This window comes from Callospermophilus lateralis, chromosome 3 (assembly GCF_048772815.1).
Source record: "Callospermophilus lateralis isolate mCalLat2 chromosome 3, mCalLat2.hap1, whole genome shotgun sequence".
In the NCBI taxonomy this organism is placed as follows: Eukaryota; Metazoa; Chordata; class Mammalia; order Rodentia; family Sciuridae; genus Callospermophilus; species Callospermophilus lateralis.
This window is the reverse complement of record NC_135307.1, coordinates 167,405,952-167,430,241: the sequence shown is the minus strand read 5'-3', so window position 1 is coordinate 167,430,241 and position 24,290 is coordinate 167,405,952.

The following is a 24,290-nucleotide window of genomic DNA, read 5'->3' as shown; positions in this document are numbered from 1 at the left end:
ATGATGGTTATTACAAGTAGTAAGTAATAAGCTAGTTTTCATTGATCATTCTCAATTCCAAGTGCTGTTGTACCTGCTACCAAAATAGTTCAGAGTGATCACTTGTTGGCAGAGTCACCCTGGAGAAATCACAAAGGTTCTGCTCTTTCCAAAACTGATAGCCAGTAGGTAGACTGGGCTTGAAAACCATGCTTTGTCAGAACCTCATTTCTTGGGCTTGGCTAGAACGGTTCAAAAATGCCAAATTATAAATTACTGCTTTTAAGTCCAAGATCTGGCTATACATTTAGGTTAGTTTATGCAAAACTGGCAGAAGTTGGTTTCTGGCTTTTTTTAGTGTCTGGGTTTGATCATTTCCCTCTGGTTAGTGTGGAGAGAACTAAAGCCCTCTGTTCTGACCAAACAACCACAACCTAAATAGGCCAAGAGACTAGGAAAATACCAGGACAAGTGGAAGGCAGAGAGCCATTTAGGGCAGCCAAGCTGAGGCAGGAGTTTGAAACCAGTGCTACAGCTTGCCTGAGAGGTTTCTTCATGGCATTTCTTATATGAAGCTGCAAAGTGGAAGCTGTTTCTATCAAGTCAGAAAAAAATATACCAATACTGCATACCTCTGTCTGCTATGTTCATTCTTCTGTTGTTTTTGCCTGTGTGTTCTATTTTGATAACAGTGTCTTAATTTTCCCCTGGGGACCCATTCCATTCTCACTTTCAGTTCCCGAGGTTTGGATGGGACTGACTCATTCTCTTCCCACCAACACCAACTTCAGTGATGGTCACATGATCCAGGCCTCACCAATCAGAGCAGAGTATCCGCAGAAGAGTAATGAGTTTGGGATTTGTTCTGGATCTGTCATCCAATCAGCAAGACTTAGTCCCAGGAATTTTTGCGAGATTTTAGGAAGGAGATGTTCTTATTCTTTTAGATTAGACATGCTAGTGGAATGCAAATTTACCACTGTATTCCTGGAGAGGATCTTTGACATTATATGGAGAAAGCTTTCCTGTGAATGATGCCAACTCAGAGGAAAACAAGAGTGGAGAGATGATAAGGGGTATACTTCTGATCACACCAATTGATTACTATTCAATTTGGATGTAAGTCCAGTTTTTTCTAAAGCCATAGGCCCAGTTAATTGATTTGTTCTTCATATAGGCTAGTGTGAGTTGGGTTTCTGTTACGAGCAATGGGAGGTGCTTTGAATAATATACCATCTCTCACAAAGACTGAGTATAAATCAGCTCTTGTCACAGTAATGCTGCATGGTAAAATACTAAAAATAAACTTAAGGGCATCCAAAATTAGCCATATGTTTCTTTCTTACGTATTTGTAAGTTAGCAGAGATTGGGTTAGTCTGAGCTGGGTTCAGCTGGGCTTGGCTCCAGGCTTTGGGTTGGGTCATTTCTACTCCATGTATCTCTTATTTTCTTTGGACAAGTGGCTGTTTGGGACATGCTATTCTTCTCACAGTAACTGGCAGGAATGCCAAGATAGCAATCCCAACCACACAAGACAAGTCAAGCCTTTACTTGTGCCACGTCCACTAACATCCCATTGGCCCAAGCAAGTAATTTGGTTAAATCCAATATCAAGGGATGGAAAAGTGCTCCTTCCATGGAGACGGAGAGGTAAAAGTGCATATTTATGACCAATAATCTAATCTCCCACAGGCTAAACTTAAACCAAAGAAATAAGAACTACTTATTATAAAATCATGTAATTCTAAATCTGCATGGATACAAATACAGTAACAAACCATGTAAAATGTTTTAAACAAGTTAATTTAACAAGTGACAATTGATAATTTTTGCCCTGAGATCTATATTTCTGAAAGATTCAAGTTTCTGGGTTTGTTTCTAGCAATAATGATACATTAGTTTTATAATAAGAACGTTGTATGGATATTTTGTTTTAAGGGAATATTTCCGTGATACATCATTGATAGAGCCATCAGTGACGATGGCATTCAATGACAGCTCCTTAATTTGATTTTGAAATTCTTATCCCTCAGCTTGCAAATGTGCAAATCTTGTGAACTCCATAAAGAGTAGAAAGGTAAAGGAGAGTGTCTGAATGCACCAGAAGAACACATCATCATAATAATGGCTATTGCTCCTTTGAGTGCCTCCTGTGTTTCTGGTACTATCCTAAATGAGCTTCAATGATATTAAGTCACATGACCAAATTTGCACATCTAGGAAAGGCTAGAGAAAAGACATCAACATGGGTCTATCTTGTCTCAAAGCTTGAGCTCTGATGGCATTGTGTTATAAAGACTTTAGATTAGATGGCAAGGATGAGTTGGCAGCTTATTAAAGGCAGCCATGTAATACCAATTCTAGAACATGTTACAGTACTGTCCCACTTTAAAGCAGAAAGTTGGACTAGGTGCACAGAGACTTTAGTTAGAGTAGACACTTGAGGGAGGACATTTGGTACAATGATGCAATGTATAGAATTTTCTGAGACTCACATTTTTCTATCATGCACAATAGATAAAACATTGCCCTGACAAATCATGTTGGGCAGATAATGTATTACCCATAAAAAGATCTTTAAATAGCATGTTCATGAATATTAGGAATGCAGTTATTATGAAGTTCAATTACAAACAAGCAAATAACAACAAGATAATTCTCTACCCTAGTGATTCTACCCTAGTGATTCTATTTCCAATCTAAAAGACAGACGGACAACTGGGCGTGGAGGTACATGCCTCTAATCCTAGCAACTTGGGAGCCTGAGGCAGGAGAATCGTGAGTTCATAGCCAGCCTCAGCAACTTGGAGGCACTAAGCAACTCAGTGAGACCCTGTCTCTAAATAAAATACAAAATAGGGCTGGGGCTGGGGCTCAGTGGTCGAATACCCCTGAGTTCAATCCCTGGTGCCAGAGAGAGAGAGAGAGAGAGAGAGAGAGAGATTGACAGCTGCTTGTTAATAGATGAATGGATTAGTAGAGTTTTACTCAGCCATATAGAAGAATAAAAAAATGTCATTTGCTGGCAAATGGATGGAAATGGAGATCATCATGCTAAGTGAAATAAGCCAGACTCAGAAAATCAAGGGTCAAATGTTCTCTCTCATAAGTGGAAACTAGAAGGAAATAAAGGAAAGAAGATAATAGTAGGTGCATTTGGATATCATAAATAAATAGGAAAGATAAATGGATAGAAGGAGAGAGGAAGAGAGGGGAAGAAATATGGAATGAATTTAGCAAAATTATGTTAAATGCATATTTTACATGTACCAAAGGGAATTTCACCTTTAGGTATATGTGTAAAGTATCAATCAAGAATAAATAAAAGAGTGAAAGGAGTATCAGAGGAATAGAGGAGGGAGAAGAGGGGAGGGAGGGAGAGAAGAAAACAGGGGGATGGGGATTGAAGTCAAATTTCTTCATGTATGCTTTTGTCAAAATGAACCCAACTACTATGTATAATTATAATGCTTTAATAAAAAAAAAACAAGAGACTGACTTTGGTAATCACTTAAAATCACTTGTCACCGGGCTGGGGATGTGGCTCAAGTGGTAGCGCACTCGCCTGGCATGCGTGTGGCCCGGGTTCGATCCCCAGCACCAAATACAAACAAAGACGTTGTGAACACCGAAAACTAATATATATATATATAAAATTCTCTATCTTTAAAAAAAATCACTTGTCACCAGTAGCATCTGGGGTTGTTCCGATTTGGGGACTTCTCTAACTATGTGAAAAGATATGTATTTTAAATTGCAATATTGTCTGTGTTTTTGTGCAGGTTCCAACTGTTAGTTGTGATCATGCTGCATAAATGATCACAAGTGAGCAGTAAACAGAAACATTAAGTGGCAGATTCCACTTGAATCCATATATCTGGTTTCACGGGTTTATATATGCATTCAAATTAAGATCTTTGAATGGAAAACATGAACTATTTTAACCTTTATTTTGACTCAAGGTTACAATGGATTGAGGGACAAGTAAGAGAGCAATTGGCAGCAGTAATGTAGTCCACCCCCAGTCAAGAAAACAAAACAAGAGAAAAACACCTTTTCAGAATTTATCACGTCTCTGACAATTTATGACTGATAGTGTGGATGATGGCTATGATCATATCTATAGTACTGTTAATATAAGAATATGATTCTGTTTACAAGGCACTTTTCAAACAAGGTAAGCACAACTTGAATATAATTGCAGGAGAGAGATTATTCCAGACACGTGGAGGCATGATTCTTGACTCTAATTTGGGCATGGAGGCAATTAGCTTCAAAGCATGTGCCCACTTTTCCTGCTCCATGAAGGGAAGGAAAACTTGATATATTTTTGTAAATCTCCTTCTCTTCTTCTATTTTTAGGATGAGAGGGTTGCTTCACCACTGGGTGAAGACACTGAGCAAACACCAGCATTTGGAATAATAAAAAACCCAGAAAACTGAGTCATGCACCTGCCTCTGGCAAAATCCTAAGTGAATAGGTGGGTGTCTTGAGTGGCAGCAAGCAGGTGATCTGTCAGAACATGAAATGGGAGGAATTCTAAAGTTAGGGACTTGCCCAGAGAATATCCTGCCTCCTCCCCATTTCTGAAGGTTTGAATCGAGGGATCCAGAAGGAGAATACTGTGTTACTCCTGAGAGATTTTCTTAAAAAAAAGAAATGAGGTCCGGCACCTCAACGACTTAGACGAAGGCAGAGTGACATCACCCTGCCATGTTACTGTTTTTGTGACTTCTACAAACTCATTTAACAATGCTTTAATTTTTCCACTTGAAGAGATGTGGGTGATGGGCCAAATCAGTGGTTTTAATGTCATGAGCCCTGGAGCTCTGGGTTCTTTACAAAGTCATTCCCTCCACAGGCTTATTAGCATGCAAGGAAGGCATGCAGCAAGAATTCAGCTCCCTGCATTCCCTTTCATTTATGTATTTTTTTTTCTTTCTAGGTTTGGGTGTATAACTCTAGACCTGTTCTTTCTGGAAACCAGTGTACTTACTAGATGATCTTGAAGCTTCCTTTCAGCTCTACCATCCTTAGGGATTCTGAGTGCCAGAACCAGGTTCAGGGTTGATCCATCCATTATACATATTTCATTAGGCCCTGGGGACATAAGGAAAAAAAAAAAGATATGATCCCTGCCCTCAAGGATTTTATGGTTGAATGAAGAAAAGACGGGCAAACCTATCATTATGTTACAAGAAGGTGATTGATTACATGGAGGCCTATGCTAAGAAGAGAGGTGGAGAGAGGGTGGGTTGCTCAAGTCCAGCTGAGAGAGTGAGAGGAGGCTTCAAAGAGAAGGAAGCCCTTGTGCGGGGACAGGATGGTTAAAGGGGTGATGTTTAGGCGGGTGTGCACAACCAAAAATAGAATTTATGGTATCATTCCTCTGCTTGAGACTCTCCAAAGGGCTTTCCCACTGTATCAACCCCCTAGGGTTGTTATCAGGGGGCTGCTGCAATGTGGCCTCTGCTTTCCTCAGACATCTGCTCACTCTTTCCAATCTTCTCCGGGATGATGAGTCTTCCCTCTTCATTCCTCAGCTCTCCATGTGCCTTCCCACCTTGTGAAGTTTGCCTCTGTGCGTTCCTCTAACTGAAATGCTTTTCCCCCAGAGTTGTCCTTAATGCCTCTTGTTTACCACTCAGTCCCCACCTGTCCATATTTCTGGTTTACCTCCTTCTGGATAGAAGGGAGGGATTGAAAGGTGCTGGCTCCTTGAGATTAGGGAACACCATGTGACTTGTTTGTCCAGTGGAATGTGATGGAAATTCCACGTGTGACTTCAGGGCTGTTGTATGTACTTTCTGGAGTCCAGGATGCTTTCTTCTTCTGTCACGGGCACAGTGGAGAGATGTGATGATGCAGAGGAATAGAGTTGAATTACCACATCGTGAACAGGTCACTGCAGAATCTCCATAAGAAACTCTGCCTAAATGAGAAACAAATGTTTGTGGCCTCCACCTTTGAAATTTTAGTGGTCATTTTGATAGTATAAGTGGATCTATTTTTAATTGATGATCCTTTATAATTACCTGTCCTAAAGTAGACATCCGACCCTACTCCCTTTGTGCTACAAATTACTTTCTATTTACATTTCCTTTTTTCTAAAATGCATTTATCTGAAATTGTGCTGTTAGTACATTTATTTGTGATCTCTCTCTCTCTTTCCATGAAAATATAAACCTTATGAGATCAGATCTCTTACATGTTGTTCCACACCAGACAAATCTCTTGCTCAAAGTAGGCCTTGTTGGACAAGTATTTCTACGGCACACGGGACAGTGTGGCTAACCTCCAGAAAAAGGAAACATGAAAAATTAGGAATAAGAATGTTTGAGTCAATGACCCCCCACTCTCAAAAAAGAAGTTTAGGAAAATAAACTCAATGTGCATAAATTATTTATATAGCTTTTCTCAATCTCAATTTTCTAAGTCTCAAACACTAAAATGTAACAATTTTAAATGAATATAGTATTTGCCCTTAAACCTTATTGAGTCTTTATTGGTAAAGACGTAGCTGTACATTTTGGGTTGAATTTGCAATATAAATTTCCTGTATTATAATGAAACATCAATTTTCTTTTTTACTGTTTGTTTTAAAAGTGAGCTTTATTAAAATTTACTACCTTAAGTAGAATAGTATAGCAAAAAAAACAAACCGAACCAAAACAAAACAAACAAACAAGCAAAACCCATTAGAACTATGAAGCTATACCAGGGTCTTATATAATTTTTCTTTTAAAGTCTAAGAATTAAAATTAGTTCTTGTTTCTTTCATTCATGATGGTATCACTTACCTCTAACATATTTCTTGGAAAATTCTTTAATTTTTTTATATTCATCACGTTGTCTATTTTTTATTTGTCCTTTTTACTTATTCATGACTGCAGAATGTATTTTGGTATATTATACATACATGGAGTATAACTTATTCTAATTAGGATCCTATTCTTGTGATTGTACATGATATGGAGTTACCCTGGTCCTGTATTCAAATACAAGGCTAAGAAGTTATGTCTGATTAATTTTACTGTCCTTCCTATTCCCCTCACCCCTCCCTTCCCTTCATTTCCCTTTTTATAATCCAATGGACTTCTATCCGCCCCCCTCTCCTTGTTGTGGGTTAGATCCACATATCAGAGAGAACATTCAGCTTCTGGTTTGGGGGGATTGGCTTATTTACTTAGCATGATATTCTCCAGTTCCATTCATTTACTTGCAAATGCCATAATTTCATTCTTCTTCGTGGCTAATAGTCCACTGTGTACACATACCACATGGAAAATGTTTTTATATATGAATCCCCAAAATAAAAGAGCTGAGAATTTCAGTTGGGCAAAATATTTTGTATAAATAAATAATTTTTAAAATAATTGAGTAACCTGTAAACAAAGGAGAACTTTCTAAAGAATTAAGTAGTCCATATAACAAAGAAATAAAAAATTATTTTGAAATAAAGCTTTTAATTCAAATGGCATTGAATTGCTGATCTTTCTAAAAGTACAAAGACTCTTTGCAGTCTGTTGCATTTAACTTCATTAAGCCATCTAAGGCAATTCAAATGATTTCCAAAGGAAAGCTCTACTTTATTTCTCAATAACAAGAGTTCATTGAATATCTTAAAGATGCCCTTCCTCTCTTAGGCAGGTGTCTTGGAGTTGATAGCCTTGAACATACCTAAGTTTAGAGGTGGAGGTCTTTTCAGAGTGAGATGATTTGTTCTCCATTTGGGGGTTTATACTTAGGTACCACCCACTTCCACCTGTAATAGGAAAATTTGAAATGATTTAAATCTTTTGGAATTGATGAAATTATATCATTTGCATCATTGTCCAGGGAAAGCCCAATATTATCAAGATAATTCTCTTAGTAGGAAATCGTAGCATGGAAACTTAGGTCAAGAAAAAGGTTGTTCTACTTTTCATCATTACAATCATCCCTAAGTAAATTTCTTTGTCCTCAAACTTTGAATGTCCTTGGGGTGTGTCTTCCTCATGTCATCTGCTGGTTTGTCAACAACCCGGCAGTATGGTGGCACTCTGTTGATAGCCAGACCTTATAAAGAGAAAAAGGAAACTATTTCCACTTCACTTATCTGATTTTCTGCACAAATGGGAATTCCAATCTTTTTCCCCATCAAATGTGTAATACACTGTTGAGTGGGCAAAATTATACTTGGGCACTCTGGGATATCCATGGGTATGTGCTAAGTCCATGTTGGCATTGGACAGGAATGGCCCCATGGTTTGCTTGAAGCCAGAGGTAAAAATAGTTATTATGCTGTCTTTCATATTTTTTTCTTATGCAAAGGAGCTGTTTTCCTTTAAAATTATCTTTGTAGCAAGTAGGAGAGAATAGAAATACTGCCCAAGGAAACCTAGTCTATGAAAGCTTCATAAGAGAACATGTACCCATGCATGCAGGTAATTAAACAAGCTGTGTAAAGTACAGCTAGATCATCGCATGAGAATATTTACCTAGTTTGTAAGGTAGGGATGGATGTTCACTTTGTAATTGGCAACAAAATGGATAACATATGGGCATAAGTTGTATTCTTAGAGACATTTGAAGGTTCTCCCAGGCTTTGTTGACTTCTTAGTAGGTGCCCCAAAGCCACTACCAAAGGAGTAAGCCTAGGCAGACATGTTTATACCAGATGACCCTGCTCCAATAGCTAACAGTGACTAGGCCCAACAAGGACCCATGGTCAAACCTGAACCAATGTGATCCTCACTCTCAAATTTGAACTAAAATATACAGAACTAACAGCAGGAACGTTTGATAGTGTCCTATGTTCTCTGACTCCATGTGACCTCAGCATTGAACAACACTATGGTGGGAGTTCCAAAGCCTGAGTGTTTTCTCTGGTAGCCAAGAACATCTTTGCTCACGATCATGGAAGTCTAGAAACACTGGGCAGTTGATGTCCCCAGAAAGAGATTTTGGCTAGTGACTTACAGAAGTTGGTGTATTCCCCAGGCATGGTAACAAACACCTATAATCCCAGAGACTTGGGGGCTGAGGCAGGGAGATTGAAAATTCAAAGCCAGCCTCAGAGATTTAGCAAGACCCTATCTCAAAAGGGCTGGGGATGTGACTCAATGGTTAAGTATCCCTGTGTTCAATCCCAGGTACAAGAAAAAAAAAAAAAAAAGAAGAAGAAGAAGAAGGAGAAGAAAGAAATTGGTATATATAAACATCCCAGCTTTTGTGCCCCTTATCTGGGATAATCTGAGACACATGTTCTTCACTGATTTCCAGAGTTCCCAGTAAGATTAATCTCCAGTTACCCACATGGAAACTGGCTTGATAATACACATTTTGTTGATTATTTTCTTTTAGCCCTCTCATTTCTCCAAATCCTTATTAGTATGTCCTTGGATCACCTCTCAAATAAAATACTTGCATTATGATCACTCCCTCGGAAGCTACCTCATTTTTTTTCATTTTGAAATTAGTGCATATTATACAAAATGGTGGGTTTTATTGTGGTATGTTGGTAACTGCCTGTAATATTATTCGATATTTTCACTCCCTATTAAATCTCCTTGATCTTCCCTCTTCCCTGCTCTAGTTCCCTTCCTCTACCCTAACCATCTCCCTTCTACTTCAGAATCCATACTTAAGGAAACCTAAATGAAGGCAGGAGTAATAGTGAGTGCGTCTTGAGGTCAGTGTTGGGTCATAGCAATGCAAAGCCATATATGTTCAAGGCAAAGTTCTGGGTGGGAGACTAAATTAAAAAAAAAAAAATCTCAAATAGTTTGCAAAGAGGATAACGGAGGATAAGCAGTGGTCAAAGAAGAGCGACCATACAATAAAAAGGACAGAGCCAGCCAGTCGGCCAGAGACTCTCTGATAACCATCTAGCATTTGAGCTCTCGGAGACTCTAAACACCTTCCTTTTCTGGAGATATGGTGAGGTGTATCTGTTTCTTGCTATCTAAATATCTTTGATAGAGACAAAGGTCAGGAATCAACTGAACTGGAAGGTTCAGAGTTTTTTTTTTTTTTTAATGTTGTTTGTAAGAAAATGTTGTTTGTAAGAAAACTTAGTGCCCTTTCTGGGAGTAAGGAACACACAAAGCACCAGTGAAGAGCTTAATAGGGAAGAACTAAGGCCCCGAAGAAACTGGTGCACTAGGTGAGAAAACTGAGCTCTGGCAGGGAAAAGGATGCTGTTTCTATCAGGAAACAGAATTCTTCAGGTTTTTGTTCTTTCATTCCTTTCTATTATTATTATTTTTTTAAATTTGCTATCCTTAATGCGTATTTAAGCATGTTTTATTCATGTAACGAAATCCAGAGTTGATCAATATCGAAATCCTTCCCCAAGTCAATACAAGAAAGCTGATCAATTCACGCTCATCTGTGCTTTCTCCTCTATTTTTCATTAGTGTATTATAATTATGCATAATAGTGGGGTTCATTTTAACAATCATACAAACATGGAATATAATTTCTCCACTTCTGTCCCCAGTTCTTCCCCTTTTCCTCTTCTCCTCCTTCTTCCTGTTCTCCTTCTTTATTCTATGTGTCTTTTTTTTCTATTTATTTAGAGATTTTTTCTTAAAGTAGTGCTTCACAGAGACACATAAATAAAAAATTCACTGTGATACATGCAAACATGTGAAAAACATAGTTTGGTCAATTTTATTTGACCTTTTCTCTTTTGCCATCTCTCCTCTCCATTCTCAATTCCCTTCCTTTGCTCTACTAATCTCCTTCCCATTTACATGGGGTCTCCCCAACCTCCTTTCCCCTTATTTTGGTCTAGCTTTTGCATATGAGAGAAAGTATTCAGCCCTTGACTTTCTGAGTCTGGCTTATTTTACTTAGCATAAGTTTCTCCAGTTCCATCTATTTACCAGCAAATGACATGATTTTCTTCTTCTTTATGGCTGAGTAAAACTTCATTGTATATACACACACACACACACACACACACACACACACATATGTGTACACACACACACACACACACACACACACACATATCACATTTTCTTTATCCATTCATCTGTTGTTGGGCTTCTGGGTTGGTTTCACAGCTTGGTTTGTTGATTGTGGTTAAATTGCTATAAACTTTTATGTGGCTATATCACTATAGAACACTAATTTTAGTTCTTTTGGGTAAATACAAAGGAGTGGGATAGCTGGGTCATGTAGTTCCATTCCTAGGGGTTTTTTTTTGTTTTGTTTTGTTTTGTTTTGTTTTGGCAGTCTCTGTACTGCTTTTCAAAGTGGTTGTACTAATTTTCAGTCCCAGGAACCACATATGACTATAATGACTGTATCTTTTCCCCCCACATTTTTTCTAGTATTCATTATTGTTTGTGTTCTTCATGATTGCCATTCTGGCTAGAGTCAGATGAAATCTGAATATAATTTTTATTTGCATTCTCCTGATTGCTGGAAATATTGAACCTTGTTTTGTACATTTGTTGGCCGTTTGCCCTTCTTTTGAGAAGCATGTGTTTAGTTCTTTTGCTGATTGGATTATTTGTTTATTTGGTGTTAACTTTTTGGGTCCTTTGTTTATTATGTTAATTAATACTCTGTCACAAGAACAACTTTACTGGGGTCTCAATATCCCCTTCAAGAGTACCTTCCCAGTGACCTAACTTCCTCTCACTAGGCCCCACCTCCTGAAGTTTCCATCAATAGCAGCACCATCTTGTGACCAAACATTTAGCAGGTGGGACTTTGGGAGACATCTAAGATCCAAACCATATTAAAGTATTAACCTAAAATTTCCTAAGTTTTAAGATGTAACAAATATAAAACTAACCCTCTGAAGAGCTCAGTTTTGGAAATGTGTTTTCCCCATTCTTTCCATTCTTAAAACTATCTGGTGATATTGAAAGGGCAAGCTGATATTCAGTACAGAAATTGTAAAAATGAAAGTGAGAGACACAACATTGGAAAATTATAATCTTCAAATTAATATCCAGATGGCAGCTAGGTCAGAGCTACTTCTGCCATCTAAGACTCATCAATATTTATTAAGTACACAGTAAAAAAATTAGCTTTTGAGAAAATGCTCCAGTGATTTTTCTTAGATATTGTAAGGATTTAGGATAGTAATGGGAAATTACTAATCAACTTTTAAAGGGATTGTGGTCAATTTTATTTGCAGATATAGTCACCGCAATATTTTCTGTCTCGCTTGCCATTCTTACAATGTATGATTTTAATAATCTTCTTACTGAGTTCTGAGGTCGATGTTCTTTCCTCTTTGTGCACTAAACTATGGTGGAAATGATGATCTGTAGCTTCTTAACTAGTTTATAAAAGGGAGTTGAAGTGCCTTCTGTTTCTATTGAAATGCTTGCTCTTGTTCCCTGGTGCTATACATTGAGAAGTCCAGGTCACATGGAGAGGCCATGTTTAGATTCCTGGCCAACATCTCCTAGCTGACAACTAGCATCAACTGCCACATGTAAATGAGGCATCTGGTGGGTAATGTCATCCCCAGTCACCATTCGACTGCAACTCAGAGAATAAGACCCACTTACTGAGAAACCCACAACTGTGAGAGAATCTGAGAATCATTTCTGTTGTTTTCTGCTAGTAGTAGTTTGGGATAGTTTGTTACATGGCAGTGTTTGACTAATACAGAGATCAAATGTTTCAATACAAAGCTGAGAAGTGACGCTATTAGACCTTCCTATTATTTAGAACCCGGAGAAATAGGGAACATAGACTATAGAATCAAATAAGAAGCATTTTGAAACTTTCCCTGTTTGATTTTTAAAAATGACACATGCTTGGCCCAGAAGAGATACATGAAAAATCAGGAAAGGACACAAAGGGTTTGATCATCATGCAGATTTTAGCTATTGGGAGGACTCAAGCAATGAAGACTGAAACCAAACCACCAATATGCAGTTGCAGGGGACAAAAAGATTATGGAGTTAGTGCACGGCATGTTGGATTGGATAAGAAACGTGAAGGGTGCCATGATACAAAGCTGAGACTTGAAGGATGAGAAGGTTTAATTGCATGAAGGGGTGGGGGATGAACATTTGAGGAAGAGGTCCCTAGATTTGCAAAAGCTCTAAGACAGGTCTGTTAAGTAGATAGAAGTAAGTGTGTAAATAGTAACTAGGATAAGGGAGAAGTCAGTAGGGTCTTATAGGAGAATTCTGTTGACAAATATACCCTTAGTTGGACATCTAGAGTGTTTTTTATTAACAATATTATAAACAGTGTTGTTGCGAACACTGTTACATGTATATTATGCATATATTTCATATACATCTCTTATTTCTTTAGAATAAATTAAGTGAAGTGAAAGTGACAGGCCAGAGTTTGCCCCCTGCACCCACTGTTTTGTACTAGGGATTGAACCCAAGGATATTTTACCACCGAGGTACATCCCCAACCCACTGCACCCCCCCCCTTTTTTTTTTGAGACAGAGTCTAGGTTGCTTAGGGCCTCAGTAAGTTGCTGAGGCTGGCCTTGAACTTGCAATCCTCCTGCCTCAGCCTCCTGAGCCACAGGGATTCTAGGCATGTACCACCAGGCCCAGTGAATTTGCCCTTTTTAAGGTTTGATACAGTGGAACCTCCAGACCTTTAATTCAAATTTAATTTTTGCAGCCAGCCAGGCTTGCCTGCCTGCCTTCTTTCCTTCCTTCCTCTCTCCCTTCCTTCTCTCTCACTCTTCTTCTTATTATTATTCATTGCTTCATCTTCATTTCATCTTCTTCATTACAAAAAAAAAAATAATAGGGAGATTAAATTTAATTAGAGCAAATGAGCTTTGGTTTGCTGATATGACAATAGTGGCATCTCTTAGCTTTTCCTCTTTAAAATACCAGGATATATTTAACATATATGAAATGTATCTATTGATGTCCTTGGCCCTTTTGCCCACTTTACTTTTTATTTGTCTTCATTTTTTTTTTCTGATTTATTTCCTGTAAACAAAGAAGTGTGGGTGTCCTTGAATACCAATATCTGGGGGACCTAAATTCTCAATGCCACACTCCTGAACTAGAACTGTCTCTAGAAGTTAGCGGTTCTCTAAGCCAAACATACATTTTTGGAGAATCACTGGATAATCCTGCCTGTGCACAAGATATATACAAATGCATCTTAGAGACACCAGAAAAACATTTGCTAAAACCCCAGACAGAAACGTTTTAAGGAGACAAGAGTAGAGAGTAAGAGATTTTGAATCACAATTGACCAGTGGGCATGTTTACCAAATCACCTGCTATCTCCCTAAGCTTCCCCTCAAACAAATAATTGCATCCCCACAAATGAGTGGGATAAATATTTTCACATTGGAAATGTTTGCAGGTGAAGCAAACAATTCTTGGAAGGGGCAGACAAATAGAGACTATTTGCTGAAATGTTTGGGAAACATTTGCTATTGTATGCAAATTTAACATCTGACCTGTATTATTGATTCTTCTGAGCAAAGAGGGGTTGTATATGAATCAAAGATATAAAAGAGATATATTTCCTACGGGTACTGCCCCTATGTTATGGATTCTTCCAATATGAATGAATGAGTTATTACTTAATTCTAGGTTTCTGGGTGAGTTTTTTTTTTTTTTTTTTTTGCTAATAAATGCAGGATTCGTATGTCAGTGTGAAAACTTCTGATGTTTCCAATGGTTATATAGTGGAGTTTATTGATGGTGATTCCATTTGGCAACAAATAAACTTGACCCTTAGACAGGAATGAAAAATCTTAAAGTACATTATGATCTGTTCTTTGCTCAAACTTTAGCCCAGTGAGAAGTCATGTGGGTCAGCCTGTGCCAGACTGAAGGCATGATTAGAAATCATAGCCTTTTCAAGACACTTACTGCCATCTGCCGGAAAATCATCACAATAAAAATACAAATCAATGATGATCATGCCATGGAAGGCGCCCTCTATGGTTGTGCAAGGGGTAACTGTTATGATCACACACAGTGGCCTCCCACGGGATGTGATCCGGCTTAATTAAACCATCTGCTAGAGGCTGACATGTAAGAAATAGTAACCACAAAGGCTGTATTTGAACATTAATTTTGAACCGAGGAGGTTGGATTTCCCAAGTGATCCAGACTGTAGGTAACATTATTCCATTTTGTACGGTGTTGACGAGTTGAAAGGAATTGCTCACGATTTTTCCATATTCAAACAACTGACTTACATGAAAGTTGCTGTGGGCGGAGACAAGGATTATTGAGGGTTGGGTCTTCATTATCAACTCCTCTGTAGAAGCCTCATTTTAATATATTAAATTGCTGATAATATATAAACTGCAATTGTTGGCACAAGATGGGAAGTCTCTAGGAAAAAAAAAAAAAGCCAACAACCTTGGTTAACCATTTCTTTCTTTAAAAAAACATTTTTTCCCCTTTATTCAATGCTAGGTTGGAGGTAACTGGGTAGATCTGAAAATGGAGCCTGATTTAATTAGGCAGAACTTTAAGGAAGCCAAGTAACAAATGACAACTTAATTAAACATAATTAAATATGTTAGAACTTCTTGAGGCCTCTTTCGACAGGGTGACGATTGCAGCATGAGAAGGCCACGGAAAGCCAGGCAAAGGTGCTTTCATTTTTCCTTCCTCTTGCATTTGGGTCTCAGCTGCTTTTTTTTTTTTTTTTTTTTTTCTTCTCTTCACTATTAGAAATGCAGCTGGATCCTATTTATAATCCATTTTCACATGTGTTTGAATTAAAATCCCAGATTGTTGTGCTTTCAAGGTTGAATATGCATGGCAGCCAACGTTTATCCAGCCATTTCAGAAGTTACTGGGTAACTGGGCTCCAGGAAAGGAGACTACGCCACGCGTCTGAGCCACAGGGAGGAGAGAGAAAACAGACCCAAACCCAAACCCTCTGACATCACTGTTGTGTGGAGAGGGATTGTTCTGCTCTGAACATGTGCTGCCTACTTAAGGCTCTAATTATTCTAAATTACTTAAATTGGCTCTAATACCTATGTTTTATTATTTGATATTAAAGGACAAACCATTTAAAAAAGAAATTCGTAATGCAATCAAAATATTGGCAACCAGTGCACTCAGCAGAAAGCCTGGGCTTGAAAATACCTATACTCTCTACCTTACCACCTAAATGCTAATCTGAGGGTTGCCGTGTTCTGTCCTTAGTCTTTTCCAGTATCCTGTTTATGTCTAATTCCAATAGTCCAGCCATGCCAGCTTGTTACCACATGGAAAACTCCATTGCCCAGAGAAAGTTATGAATCCCTATATTCTTTATGCTTTAAGATCCACTATGACATCTCAAAGTAATTGCCAGGTAAACCTACCAGATGGTTTTGGGGGGATGAGGAATGGACTAACAATTTCCATTAGCATAATATTGTTATTATAAAGATTTAACGACTTCACTGATGTGGTGTCCTGTCCTGGTGGAAAGTTTATGAGCCAGAAATAAAATAATACTTATGGGTACCCATGTGGCCATTTGAGAGAAGCACTAGAGAGGTTAATGAGATCTCAGGTCTCTAAGGCTCCTAACAGAATGTTCTTATTTGAGCTGAGCTAAGGGATCTGGGGGGTGACATGGTAGCTGCAAGGCATGCCAAACACAGGCAAAAGAAGTTCAGTGACAGTCCCACCTTGGCTGCTGCATTCCAAGATAAAATTGGGGCTCTGATCTGATTTCAGAATACCTGAGTTCCTCCCCATTCTGCACTAAATGAATGACCTGGGGTGTGTTACTTGAAGCTCTCTGTGCTGTGTTTCTTTTATCTTCAAAATGAATATAATGATACTACCTCAATCAGGGAATGTCATAAAGGGTGAAATGATCTTCATAACTATGGTTAGAGCAGTGCCAGAGACACATCAACACATACTGAATATTCACCATTGCTATTTTAGTTGATAATCTAGGATTTTAAACAAATTACCAGCCAGTGCTAGATTCCAGTTTTCTTATCAAACAAGTAAATAAGATTTGCCTAAGTCTGTCATTCTGTGATTCTATGAGTTAGAATCCTGATCTAATTTAAAGAGAATCTATTCTCAGATTTAAATGTGGATCCTATCTTCGAGACCCATCGCCAGACTTTGGAAACCAGGTTTTATTGATAGCAGGTGTTAAATGTTTAGAACAAGAGTTAACAGGAAGAATTACTGAAGAAGAAGAGGTCCCTACATAGAGTCAAAAGGAGTCTCTCTGCCTTAAACAAACTGCTTGGAAGGCCATTAGATCTTCCTTGTCTGGGGGTCATGGAAAGAAAAGGTGGCTAGTTTTTATGTTTACTTAGAAATGGATTGTTTAGGCTAGACATCTAGAGTTATCAGATGCAAGACTATATCCTTCTCTGATAAGGAAGCAACGTTATCCATTTTGCTCTTTTTCTACAAAAAAGGAGATTATACTTTGGAAATACTGGGTAATGAATCAGGGACTGGATGACTCTTTCTTTCCAGAAGTCCCAGTTGCCTGGGTTTTGTAATATAAATAACATATGCCTCTTGTTTTTGTAAAGACTATTTTGGTTTCTAGATGTTTGACCATAATCAGTCAATGGAGTTGGTTATGCTCTGGGATACATTTGAATGACCCATTAGACATTGACTACTCTGTTTTCCATCCACAGAGCAATTGTTCTTTTCTCCCATAAGTCAGAGAAAGTGTCCTTTACCCTTCCCATGGGAAACCCCAATTTAGAAGTTTTCTGCCCCATTATCTGTAGTTTTGCTGGCAAAGAATACAAACACTCTTGCTTTGCACTAGGGCAGCCATCTTCAGGAAGACCCTGACCATCAAAATTTTGCACTGTTAGAATGAATGGAGACAAGCTCCTTTGGCAAAACAGTTTTTATTTTTAATGTCTATACTTTTTTTGTCTTGAAGCAAAAGCATAGTAGATATCCTTGTCCTCTGCCCCAAATGCCCTTGCCCTCTTGCTCTGAGTCTGCAGGGACGTGGTATGTCCACAGTCATCACAGAAAGAACTTCCCTCCCAAAGCCAAATTCCCAGGAAAGCAACACATTAATAAGTGAAGGCAAGGGTCATTAAAGTTTCTTTTAAGCACATTGCCTGATTTCCTTAAGGGGCAATACTGACTGTTTTTTCCCCCTTATTTTATTTATAAACCCTGTGTAATTCATGTGGATAGCTTACGTATCTTTAAACCAGCTGACATGGTATTTATAGTATGTCTGTCTTTAGCTACAAGTGCTTTGAGTCACTGTCAATCCGAATTTGAATATTTGCAGCTAGTCCCAGTGGTTCATTCAGGTTAAACACCCAGCCCCATGAAATTCCAGCAGTTCATTTCCTATTCAAACAAGTTAAATGCAAGAGACAAAATGAAGATAAATTCCTCAATGGACCAAGATAAGCTGGTTAGGTAAGGGGACAGATAATTAGTCAGTCTTAAGCCAGCTCTGATTCTTCCAGGTTTTATCTTTGCAGCTTTTGGTGATGAACCATCTGTCTCAGACGTTGAGTGATTTCTATCTTCCTCTCACACCTGAGGCATTTCAGCAACAAGGTCGAAGGTAGCTAGAAGTATGCCCCCAATAATCTTTTCATTGTGTGCATGTCTCCTGGGTATGTGGGGAGGCAGAGGAATGGCTTTGGAGAGAAGCAGAAGGCTTGAAGGACATTCTCTCTGTGTGAAAATACAGGCATCATGATGCTTTTTGGGAACCACACTTAAAACCAATACCCCTGATATATTTTAGGTGCCATAATTAGTACATTGGTTTTGGATGATGGTAGCAAATCAAGCTCTTTTTCACTGTTTATATATTCCTCTAAGCAAAAAACTGGTGTGAAATTTCAGTATTCACCTCTGTTTTTCCTGAATGCCCTGCTCCATTTATTTCTGTTTTTCAGACTTTTTGTTGCACTTTCTCTACTCATCCTACACATTACTTTCTGGAAAAAAAAAATAGCAGCATACAACTCTTTGGTCTATAAGCCATCCATGAAGTATCTCCTGGGCTAATCAATGTGTGTTAGCAGACAAATAGCATCAACATCTTTTCCTGAAAATTTCTTACAAATGCAGAGTCTCAGGGCCTCCAGAATCAGAATCTGTCTTTTACAAGCTCCCCACATGATCCATATGTACACTGTCGTTTTGTTCTTGAGTCATTATTGGCTCATGGTCACAATATTTAACATTTGTTAGTACCCAGACCCTTGTTGTCAAATTTGGGCATTTGAAGAAATGATAAGCTACATCAAATAGCTGAGTATAACAACAACAAAAAAGTACTAACTATAGAATTTGAAAAAGTTATTTCACACTCCCTTCATACCATCAATCAGCCGAGTGGCCTTGAGGAAGTCATTTTACCACTCTAGGTCTCAGAGTATTGGTACCGATGACATTTACTGATTCTGAGTATAAATCTTAATGGTTAACTTAGAACACTTTTAATTATATGATGCATGGGCAACTGGTTGACTCCCTGAGAAATAGAGTTATAATTAGACTTCACAGCATACACAAGAATAAACTTCAAACAGGTTATATACCTAAATGCAAAATTAAAAAAAAAAAAACCACACATACACACACACTTGTACCAAAAAGCACCGGTGGATTTATCCTTACCCTCAGTTTAGGGAAAGATTTTCTAATGAATCAAAATCCAGGATAAAAAATGAAGGATTGATAAAATTTACTACATAAAATGTACATAAGAATAAACATGTCAAAATACAAGTGAAAAATCTGGTGGACAATATTGGCAGTACATATTACAAATAGAGGTAATATCACTAATATATGAAAAAAAATTATAAACCGTGGTGCAGATGGCTTAAAACCTGATGTAGATAAATGGAAAATATGTTCAGACAGACAATTCACAAAAATGAACATAAAAATAGTCCTCACAGGGGCTGTGGCTGTGGCTCAGTGGTAGAGTGCTTGCCTGGCATGTGTAATGCACTGGATTCGATCCTCAGCACCACATAAAAATAAAATAAAGGTATTGTGTCTGCCGACTACTAAATATATATATGTGTGTGTATATATATATATATTTAAAAAATATTCCTAACATATATGAAAAATATCTATACTGATAATTTAAAAAGACAAGTTAAAACTATACCATTTTTCATCTATTTGATTGATGAAAATTTAAAATAGGACAAGACATTCTGTTGGTGAGACTGTGAGGGAAAAGACATTCCCTTACATTGTTGGTAAGTGTGCAAATTAGAGTATTCTGGAAGGGAGCTCGGCAATATCTAATAAAATCACATGTGCCCTCAACTCTTGACCCAGCAATCCAGCCCTAAGAAATCTACCCTGAAGATACACTTCCAGTAATACAAAAATAATTACCAACAAGGGTACTCCTGACTGCATTGCCCTTACTTTAAAAATATTAGAAACAACCTGGTTACACCTGCTGAATGAACGAACGATGGGGCTGTCACACCATGGAGCGCTATGCAGCTACAGAGAAGAATAGGGCAGTCTCTCCAAACTTATGTGGGTGATTTCCAGAACACTGTTACATGAAGGAGGCAAAGCATCTAAGGCATGCAGTATGTTCCCCTTCATGGAAGAATGGAGGGGATATTAGAAAACACATGTTTATCTGCACACATGTACCAAAAAGAGATTCTGAAGGGATGAGAAAATGGAAAAGCTGGTTACCTATGTGGAGTGTGTGTGTGTGTGTGTGTGTGTGTGTGTGTGTGAGAGAGAGAGAGAGAGAGAGAGAGAGAGAGAGAGAGAGGTGTGCAGAGTAGTAGTGACAATGTGTAAATGACACTTTTCTGAGTTTTTCTTTTTTATATCTCTCACTGAATTGTGATAATGTTTGCATGATGAAAACAATTTAATAATGAAAACCATATCATGTGTGTGTGTATGTGTGTGTGTGTGTGTGTGTGTGTGTATGCTACTGGAGAGGTATACGAAATGAACCTGTCATACAAAAGAATAACGGAATCATGCAGAAGGAGTGGAGGGAAAAATGAGGTAAGTAATTTAAAAAGAGAGTATTTTTTCTATAATACTTAATTAAGGTAAAAGAGAAAAGAGCTATGTACAAATATGGTTTTCTAATGAATTTGTTTCTGACTTACAGGTTAGCAGCTCTGGAATTTATGTATATACTAAAATTGATATATGTATATAAAAGTAAGTATATTGTAGATATGGAGAAGCAGGTTTTTACAGTCAAAGAAAGAAGTTAAAAGTGAGGGAAGGGAGGGGAGGCTTAGAATAAACCTTGTGTAGATGGAAAAATACAAAAATGAATAAATATATTTACATATGTGTGAGTTAATGTTGTGTGTGTGTGTGTGTGTGTGTGTATTTGCATTTCTACCTCTGTCTGGTGAGAGGGCTTAGAGGTAGCAACAAATACATCTTTCTTTACTTCCATCAAGTTTTTAGTTTCTAAATATTGTTCTTCAGTAAAGGAAGAAGAGCTCCTTGGACTAGGGCAGAAAAAAAATACAAGATGAATGAAGAGACTAAGTGGGGAAGTACTAGGGAACTAAATAAATGATGGTAGCATGCCAAAAAGATGCAAGACCTACTTTTTAAGGTGCTTTTAGTCAATCATTGGGACTATTTCAAGCCCAAGACATAGTATGACATTATAGTCTATAAAAAAATTATTCATTCACCTAATACTTATAAATAAATAAATAAAAGGGGAGGAAAGGGGAGTTTCCTTTAATAGAACTCCAAGTAACAATCATTAAGGGAATTAGAGAAATATGAAATTACCATTAAGTAATCACTATAATAATCACTACTGTTAAGAACCATTGATGGATGCTAAAAGGAATAGGCAAAATTATGGTGAGAAAGGAAACATTTGTATAGTCTCAGAGTATCTGAATCTCACAAGATATTGATCAATAACAAAAGTAAAGGTGGTAACGTTACAATGGGAAAAATTGGCAGACTGTGCAGTAAATGAATGATCCAGGTTTACATCACGGGTTATAAGATATGTCAAGATCCTGTTCCTCCTCACAGGATGCATTGAGAAAGGCACAACATCATTTCTGTGCTGTTCTTACCAAGAATGCAGAACATCAGCCTAATCATCAGAAAAAAATTAGATAAGCCCAAACTTAGATAACTGACTTTGTAAACACCAAAGTCATGAAAGATAAGGATGAGATGTGGCAATTGTCACAGACCTGAAAGACTAAGGAGACAAAGACACTAAATGCAACCTGGGATTCTGGATGGCATCTTGCACGAGCAATCCTCGGAGAAAGACTGGTGAAATTCAAGTGAATTCTGCCCATTAATGAACAGTATTGACAATATTAATGTCCTCATCTTGATAATTATACCATAATACCATGAGTTGTTAAGATTGGAGGGAGCTGTATGAAGGATATGTAAGAATTATCTGCACTAGTTTTGCAACTTTTGTAATATTTAAAATTATTGCAAAATAAAAGTAGAAAATCACTCCTAAATTAGAATCTCAGAAGTTGGTTACTTACAATTAGTTTTTAAGATTCAGGAAAGGAACTATTGAAGGGAAATGATAACACAAGGCCAGGAAGAATATCTAGATGGTATTTTAAAAAAATGGATAAATTGAAATGCTCTTTGTAATCATAAGGGAAAATAACTGATATTTTTAAATGAAAACAGGTGGAGGAAGGGAGAACAAGAGAAAAGAATACTAGGCTTTCGAGTTGTAAAGGGATTAAAAAAAAATAGGTGCAAGTGTGACTGATTTGAAAGATTTATTTTGAAAGATCAAGTTCAGCTGTGTTGAAGAAATTGGTTTCTATATTTTCCAAATGCTGTCTTGTCATCTTTCTTATTGAAGTGGGCATAAAGCTAAATAAAAATAAAGACAAGTTATTTGTTGGATAAAATTCCAAAAGGCTTCTGGAACCCAGAAATCACGTGGTCTAGTAAAGATGTCAGAGTCTGGCCTTCATGCATGGCAGTCGGCTGTGAAAGCTCACCTTTAACTCCAGGGCTGTAATTAGATCACAAAGTTAGTTTTTATTGTTTAAATTTTTTTTTTCATTCTTCTCTTGCTTCCCAATTGTATGGGTAAAGCAGGTTTTATCACACTTGGCAAGTTCATCACGTTTCATTTTATTTCTACCACGCTAGATTAGATTTAAGGGTCACTGCAGTCAGGAGTCACTGACCTTTGCCCTTTTAATGGTTCTCACCATTAATACTTGACCCTCAAAGCTATGTATACAATAAATGATATTTATAGGTGCAGAGGGAAGGGAAGAGCAGAAACAAAGTGGGTTGAGTGATTATTTGTTTTGCCATGCTGTTCAGAGATTAGGAATGTTCGCACAGTCTGCGCTTCAGCTGATGAACTTGGACTGCCTGCCTTTTTCTTTGTCTGAATAGAAACTTAAGATGGAATTACATTTGAGGTTAATACTAGGACACCTATGCTCAACTCTTTCTTTTTTTTTTTTTGTACTAAGGATTGAACCTAGGGATGCTTAATAACTGAGCTGCATCACCAGCCCTTTTAAAGTTTTACTTTGAATCAGGGTCTTGGTAAGTTGCTTGGGGCCCCACTAAGTTGCTGAGGCTGGACTTGAACTTGTGAACCTCCTGCCTCAGCCTCCCAAATTGCTGGGATTACAAGAGTGTACCATCATAACTCCCCACCTCCCATCCTGTGACACCTTTGCTCATTTTAATCACTTCAGGATTGCTGATGCTCTCAGCTTCATCATGCCCAAACCTAAAATCTTCTAGTTTTCTTTGGATATAAAAGAAAGGACATAGATTTAAGAAGAGGAAAAACAATCAAACAGTTGATTTTTCAAAGATTGAAATTGCAAAATCCTTTAGAAAATTATTTTGTAATTTCCTGAAACGTGTTTTGTGATTTCATTTGATTGGAAGGGCACAAAAGGAAGTCTTTATGATTTGAAATCTCCAACATTCTGCTTCTATAAACCTTGGATATTTTTCTCCCCTCAGTAATTTCTGTGGTTAATTTTCTCATCCTTAAAATTTGGACAAATGGGTAATTTCATTTGCCTCTTTTTAACATCTTTTAGGACTTCACTATTTGCACAATCAGTTAAGAGCTGTTCACTTTTTTATTGGTGAGCAAGACATCTGGGCTAGCCAGAGGAATTTCATTTCCAGGAAACAGAACTTTCAGGGCATCCAGGCTGCCTATCAATTCTTAGATTTACAGGAAACTGCTTCCAATGGCTTGTGAGCATGTGTGCACTTGGGTGTGTACATACTCACATAAAATAGTGCATTACTAAGGATTGCTTAAACACACACACACACAAAAAAAAAAATATTGCAAAAGAGGACAAAGTTCATTATCAATTTACTCGCAGGGGCAACCTTT